Source organism: Balearica regulorum, chromosome 8 (assembly GCF_011004875.1).
Source record: "Balearica regulorum gibbericeps isolate bBalReg1 chromosome 8, bBalReg1.pri, whole genome shotgun sequence".
In the NCBI taxonomy this organism is placed as follows: domain Eukaryota; kingdom Metazoa; phylum Chordata; class Aves; order Gruiformes; family Gruidae; genus Balearica; species Balearica regulorum.
In genome coordinates this window covers 24,280,483-24,288,189 of record NC_046191.1, presented here as the reverse complement: position 1 = coordinate 24,288,189, position 7,707 = coordinate 24,280,483, and positions in this window count along the sequence as shown.

Here is a 7,707-nt window from a genome sequence, read left to right as displayed (position 1 = left end):
TAACCAGAATTCTTCCAGAACTGTCTATGAAGTGAGGTGTATAGTGCACGTACAGGACACAATACATACTTGAAGTGCATCCCACATACTCACAGTGCCTCAGCACAAGCACTGCAGAGTTAGCAAATGTCCAGACACCTCAGATTCTACTTAACAGACGTCTCAGGGTTGAAAAGTTCCAGGGAAATCTAGACAGATGGTAGCTCTGTCCAAAAATCTTGCAGTAAGGAAGTTCTGTAGTTGTACAAGTTAAATATTAAAACTTGTTGTGGTTTGTGAGAAAGACTTCAAGAATATTGTTTCTTGCCATGTTTTTTGGTGGTTCTTAAACTGAATTGGGCGTTTGTCTGAATTATTACAGATGCATCGATCTGACTACAACCTGAAGTTACTGAGGTTTTATAAGACTGCAATAAAGCTTTCTTTGCATTATCCAGCCAAGCACATAAACATTTTAATGAACTGTTTTTACATGGTTCATTGAGTAGCTCCTAGTCTCCTATAATACAAATCACTTCTCCGTCACACTCAGCCATCTCATACAGGCCTTTCTTCTCAGTGTACAAAATGCAAATTGAGTAGCAGTTCTATGGAAATTCAGTAAATACTACATTCTAGTCAGTATACCTCCCTGTAGTGAAAATGTTTAAGCTATTGTGTCACGTAAAGAAAATCTTCAGCAATTGCAAGCAATGAAATAGAACATGTAGAAAAGCAAGCGTCACTGTTATCACCAAGCAAACTGTTAGGGTCCACTATAAAATAAGCCTCTTGGAGCTACCGCATTGCACCGCAAACGTTTCAGACAATGAACTATAGTGTTGCCATGGAGTACCGGGGGAGCTAAATTGTCATTAATCATAGAACAGACCATCTCCCAAACAGGTATTTATTTTATATTGACCTAAAGGTTGAAATAAATTATTGAATTCAACATCAATGTAGACTGAATCTCTTTGGAATAATTAAATGACACTAATGACAAGCATTTTGGTGTATTCTAGTCAACCTTTAAAAAGCAACATGAAAAGCATAAAATATTTATTGTTATGTTTTCAAATAGACTTTACAACACATTATGTATTTTTGAGATTAAAGATTAGTTCTAACACATGATTTAATAATGAATGCAAATTATAAATGAATATTTAACAAACCATATCACGTTTTATGTCTTAACATATCCTTTGCCATTACTGTGACTGAATGAGAAATGGCTCTGTGATGTATTGTCCTGCTGCCTAGGGCCCTGGTGTTTTCACCTTGATATGGCCTTTAAAATAAATTAATTTGTTAACGTTTAAGAACTCTGTGTAAGAGTTGACATAAAACATTTATAAGTCTGTTTATGATTGAATGAGCCATGTACTAATCAGATAATATTTATTTTTAAAATAATTTATTTAGCCAATTGTTCCATGAAAAAAAGGTTTGGAAATGTTTATTTCCAAATTGAGTTTAGGATTAAGTGGTACTAATGGTACCATAAAGATGTTATATAGTGTTAATATAACCTGAGTATTAAAAACATAATGAATTTGCTATTTATGAACCATTAAGTTTTACCTCAAGCCTAGAATAAACTTCCTATCATTACAGACCTATTAATAACTTTTCTGTCTTTTTTTCTTCTCTTTATCCTTATTGGCTTCTTTGCTTTCCTCTACATGGTCAGAGTCACATTTTTTTATATTTTTAGGATTATTTAAAATGTTTTAAAATAGCAATTTTTTTTTTCTGGACAATATTTTTAGTATTTTGTTTGCTTAAGTGACAATACAGACTACTACCACAGAAAGACAAAGAATATTTTTGTTTACTTTTCTTTATTAGTTTTTAATGCTGTATCTATCCCTATTAATTTATTTTGATATTGCAGATAAAAAGTGCAAAGAAATACAGGCTGCTCAGCTTCATAATTTTGTTTGCTTTAAGTGGCCTAATTCAGACTTCCTGTTAAGAGAAAACACCACATGCAACTTAAACCAAAGCATTGGGTGGGAATTTCACTAAATTCTCCAGCAACTTTTTGTGACTGAAATAATAAATCTCATGTCTGCCAGTCTGACCACGTAGCTCCCTGTCCTAATTTAATTGGCTAGGAATCAGACTTACTTACACTAAGTTATAACAAGAACTTGGCTATTAATGTTTGATATTTACACCACTTACAACCCAAATAAGGTGTTTAAAGAAGAGAACATCAGGTATTTGATGAAAAATAGAAAAAAAAACATTAAGACTGAAAAGAGGAGGCCAGGAAGGATGAAATTCAAATGGACAATATGACTAAAGAACGGTAAAAAACAATGAAATGATTACCCTAAGGTGAGGAAGAAATTATAGGGAGAAATTAAAAATAAAAATGAATTTGTGAACTGGCAAAAGAATTCTTAGAATAACAATCCTTATTCTATTCTCCTAGTGTCTGCATTGTGTCTGGAATGCAATATTACACAGAGGTTTTTAATTTATTTTCAGATTGTTAGTTTATTTTCTCACATTTCCCAGGCATCCCTACTTCTTCCTGTCATCTTGCAGTCATCCCTCCCAATTCATTTTTGCCATCATGTTCTTCACATTTCAGTCTCCATAGCTGTCTTTCTCATTGCTGTTCTCTTTTGTTTACGTCGAACTATTTCTAACATGAGCAATGCTACCTTGACTTATGATCAATTTTGGGATCACACCTATTTAGGGTCCATCTCAATTCAGAATTTTTTTTTCATCTGCCAAGTCCTACATCTTGGGGAAAGCTGCTACTATCACCAATTCTTCACTTCACAGCTTTCAAGGAGATTTAAGAGTATCAAGTGCTTCATCACGGACTGAAAATATAATTTCTGCTTAATAGATTTGGAGAGATTTCATTTTATTTTAATCATTAAAGTCTTTCAAAAGCACCTAATAACTTCATTCAGACTTCACAGTTATTGGCATGAGAAAGCGAAAGCAAACAGATGCCAGTAGTATCAAGTACTAACTGTCCACTGAACTATGTTTCCACGTCCTTGCTTATACCAGGTTTCATGATTATGCACTGAGTGATCCCAAGATAACCATAGTACAGTAAAGATAAAAGGTGAGAAAGACAACTGTGTGAGGATTATTCAGTGTTTGCCCTTGTTTTCAATTTGAAAAGCTACCATTCCCATAACACCCCGTAGTTCTGTGCTGATCTCTTCACATGCCAACAAAACCGAAAGCTGAACTCTAGATGACAGACTAGTTTCACTTAGTAAAACAACATTTCAATTCTCCACAATATAATTCATGATCCAGGATGCTTTTGTTCCAGTCCTAAATCCAGAAGACAGCAATCCTGTTTCTCTTTCCCACATTTTTTTCCTCCCATACTGAAACTCAAACTCCCCTCAAACCCTTTACACCAGTGTCTTTTGCAGTTATTGACTGGATAGTAGTACAGGTGAGGTAAAGCATCACACTTAAAGGAAGAATTTAAAAACCCAAGCAGTACACCAGGCTACAATGTGAGAACTAACAGAATTTAGGTTTAACTGTCCATGTTCTCCAAGTGTTAGCACGTTGTATCAAGCCTGATGCACTTTTCAAATCTAATTAAAATCATTATTTTTTTCAATCCTCTTAGCTTTACTCTGAGAACAACCACCTCTGTAATTCCACCAAAAGTTTTCCAGGGGAGATACATGGATTTGCCTGCACTGCCATCCTGCCACCACCTTTTCTCAAAATTCTCAACAAGTAGCAAATCCCCACTGAATACCGTAATATTAATTCTGGGCCTTACTTAATGCCCACCAAAGCCAACCAAAACAATTTCATAGACTTCTGTAATGTTTTACATGAGGCTCAGAAGTAGCCAGTGACTATAAATCAAGTAAGCAGTTTTGTAGATTCTTCTCTCTTACTCAACTCTCTTGAGCTCTCTTAAAAAGCACACAGTAGGTACAGCCTAACAAGCTAGATAAGAAGTGTTAAAATATTATGCATCACTGCACACTAAAGCCAAGATTATGAAATCACTTCACCTGTGACAATGTAAAATTTGAGTCAAGGTTCGCACAAAGTAACATTACAGTATTATGTTTGTGTTCATATTACATCCATTCTGCCACATGCACCTAGTTGCAATCTCTGCTTTGAAAATCAGCAGTTACATTTATGGCCAGAGAAAAGGAAAGAAGCAACATTATATATGTGAGAAAGCATAATTTAAACTCATAAGGGAGAGATAATGGGCAGTAAGCAAACGGCCACTTCAGAAAGTAACAATGCTTTCAGCATTATTACCTGAAAACTTAGAAATGAAGAAAACAAAACCAATTCCTGGCTGAAGTATAGACAAAGAAGATAATGCTCCCATAGGGGCACAGCATGATAAGTAGCCACAGGGAGAATCACTGTGATCAGTCAGAAAGGCAGGAGAGTTATTAGCTTAGCCCTGAACCTCCTACTTAATGTGGGGCCAGTGGTGATAGTTAACAGACCCTGGCTAAGGTGACAAGCTTTGGACCTGCTTGAGGAAATCCAATTGAGAAGCAGCCATGAGGAACAACAAGCTAGAAACAGATGTTTCAGCTACCAGGATGTGCACGCATTTAACCTGAATATCTAGAAAAATTATTATTTTCTATAGGTAGTGATTTCATCTCCTCCTGCAGCTCAGGTACTGTCAGATCTCATTATCCACAACTAAAGTGCTTCCTTCATGTTTTGGAATAGATCTTAAATCCAAACAGAACTGTTTGAGTGATAGCTACTGAATGAAGAATTCAAGGCACTAGATTGATATTCTGAAGATAATTTTAGGATTCAGGCAAAGCAATCTAAACTCATGGAGTACAAGAGAGTTAAATTTCAATGATTAAAATAATTACTAATACCCATTTAACCATAAGCCATGAGGAAAGCTAGTGTTCTTTCAGCTGTCAATTCATTTTTAGTGACTAATGTTGATTACGTGTACTTCTATCAATAAATATTGAAACCACTGCCAAAATGGGACAGGACCAGGTTTGTGAAAAGGAGCTAATTACACTTAAAGACAATTATGCCAAATACAACAAACAAAATGTCAAAGTCTTAAGCTAGTCTTTTGTGGATCTCTGGGCTCCATAACATATAGAGTACAAGAATTCTATGGGATGTTAATATCATATATACTATATATACTCTGATGTACATTTTCCTTTGCAGTTCTATAAGTTCTGTTAACATTCATGAAAACTATATATGCACCTCAGGAGGAGAAAATGCCCCACTATGTTGATTTTTACAAGAAATTTGCTATTCTCAATACAACATGTGCCTGGTTCCAGATTTCAAACATATCCCGTTTTAGGGACGTACAACATCCCTAAATAGATACTGCTAAATTTGTTTATGGTTCTACATTAAAAAGTAAAATAAATAAAATACGTACAAGAAACTAATATCATTGACACTGATTGCAAAAGCCTATCTCTGAGCATGTGAGGAACAATGAAATATCTTTACAACCAACATTTCCTTTTATGTCTTTCTTAACGACTAAGCCTGTATAGCTTCAGGGGATAGAAGTAAATTAAACCACTCTTTCAACCTCTTAATTTTCTGTATTGAAAATAAGTTAAAGTTATATGATTTTATGTTCTCTTTTGTTGCCATTTCCAAAGCAAATAATCTCAGTAATTTCCAAGGTAATAATAAAATAAGTCGTCCCTGGCTAAAGAATTTTTTTTCTCATCACTTCTAATTAAGTTAGAGTATGATAAAATTACTCTGATATTTAACTTTAAAAGAACCCCAAGAATGTTGTCAGTTGCCTTTCTCCATTTAAATAATATCATAGGAGGGGAAAAAAGGGGATTAGTACCTAAAATTAAAAACTTTACTACCTAACCAAAAAGGTATCAACTGAGAGTGATATATAAAGTTCATGGGGAGGTATGAAACCTTTCTTCATTCTTAATTTTTCCAAGTTCTAAAGTCTGAAAAATTGAATGTTAATGATAGTTGTTTTTCCAAATTATAGGCACTTAGGGTTCACATAAGGATATAGAAATTTTTGTTAAATATATCTTCTTGGTACAGTGTTTCTTATGAACCCAAAGCAAAACTTTTTTTTAAAATATGTCTTCAACTTGTTTTAAATAACAATAATTTTGGGAACATCTGGAGAAAAAGTTTCTTTGTAATGTCGTTTCTACTTCAGAGGCACTCAGTGGTCAAAAGGCCAGGAATCTACCTCTCTTTGCATATGTACTTAAATATTTCATTTCAGCCACTTCAGGAAGCTACAAGCTTCTTCCAGCTGAACAATAGTACAGCCTCCCTAGAATAAAAGAAAGATTTCTTGGTTTTAAATTATGTGTTAAAACCTGTACTGAATAAAATATCTACTGCACTTCCACATAGTACGTAATTCAGTTTATTCTCTTCTCTTGTTTCTGCCATCATGCCCTTGAAAATAGCATCTTTATGAGCAAAGGTTTTGTTCAAACAATTGCCCGTTTTATACATGTAAATAACTAGAACGTCCCAAACTTCAAGAAACAAAACATCATGCTCTAAAACAGAGTGTAAAAAATTTTAACTGATCTTTGAAATTCAAGTAAACTGCCAAAATAAAATCAAGTTTATAAAAATTTATGTGCCACTGTTTAAAGCTAAGTATCACTTTCACTACCTCTATGTAACATTTCCTTACATTTCAAGTTATGGAAAGTATTGCATGCTACAACAACTAAAGTAAAGTTGGCCTCTGCCAGCAAAGATGCCAAATACTGAGTTTCTTGGAAAGTCCAACCATTAAAATAAGAAGATGCTAAAGAATAGGTGTGCCTGCAGGAAATCTAGACAGATGTTGGGATTTCACCACAGAAGCAGACTATGTCTGTTGCATACTATGAATTGCAGGGTTCAGTCCTACATTTCTTTACTGAATACTATGCAGATGTTCTAAAATATTTAAAATAAAATATTCAACAAAACATACAAGCATGTGTATCACAATCTTCAAAGATGTGCTATAAGGACCTCTAAGAGCAAGAAAAGTATTGATTAGGAAAAAAAGAACCAGAAACGCACACCTTCCAATTGAAATCAAGTTTTCTTTTAGCAGGACAAGGTGTGAAAATGCAATAATAGAGAACTGTCATTCATATGGTACTTCACGTAAAATTCTTTATGCTGATGAAAACGCAAGTTATTGTTCATATCTTGTACTTGAAGAAGCTGAAAGACAATGCATTCAGGTAAGACATGTCAAAATATCTATCCTGAATTTTGCTGGCCCTGGTGATCAGGGGCAGGGATAAATAAAATCAAGACATACTAGTTTCTACAACCATCATCATGCAAGGGAGTAATATGATTAACACACCATCATTTTAAGTTGCCTTGTCACCTTAAATATCTATTTATAGTTGGCTCTACTAGAAGCACTTTTTGGCACACTACAGGCAAGGCTTAAAATTCATACGTTTGGATCACACCAAGATGCTTCAGTTGTTCTGCAGCCTACTTTCCATGAACTGCAGTGATGTGTTTTTCATCATAGATGAACACTTGTGTTTCTCACATTAGTAACACAACCAGCTCTTCTAGTGATGAAAGGTCTCTCAACTCCAACCTATACAAGAGTTCAACTCCTTATTTTTAATAAAATTACAGTAAATTAAAAATATATGAGGGAATCTTCTTCACAACACTGCTCCAATGGAAGCCTAGCTACTTCCATAGTGC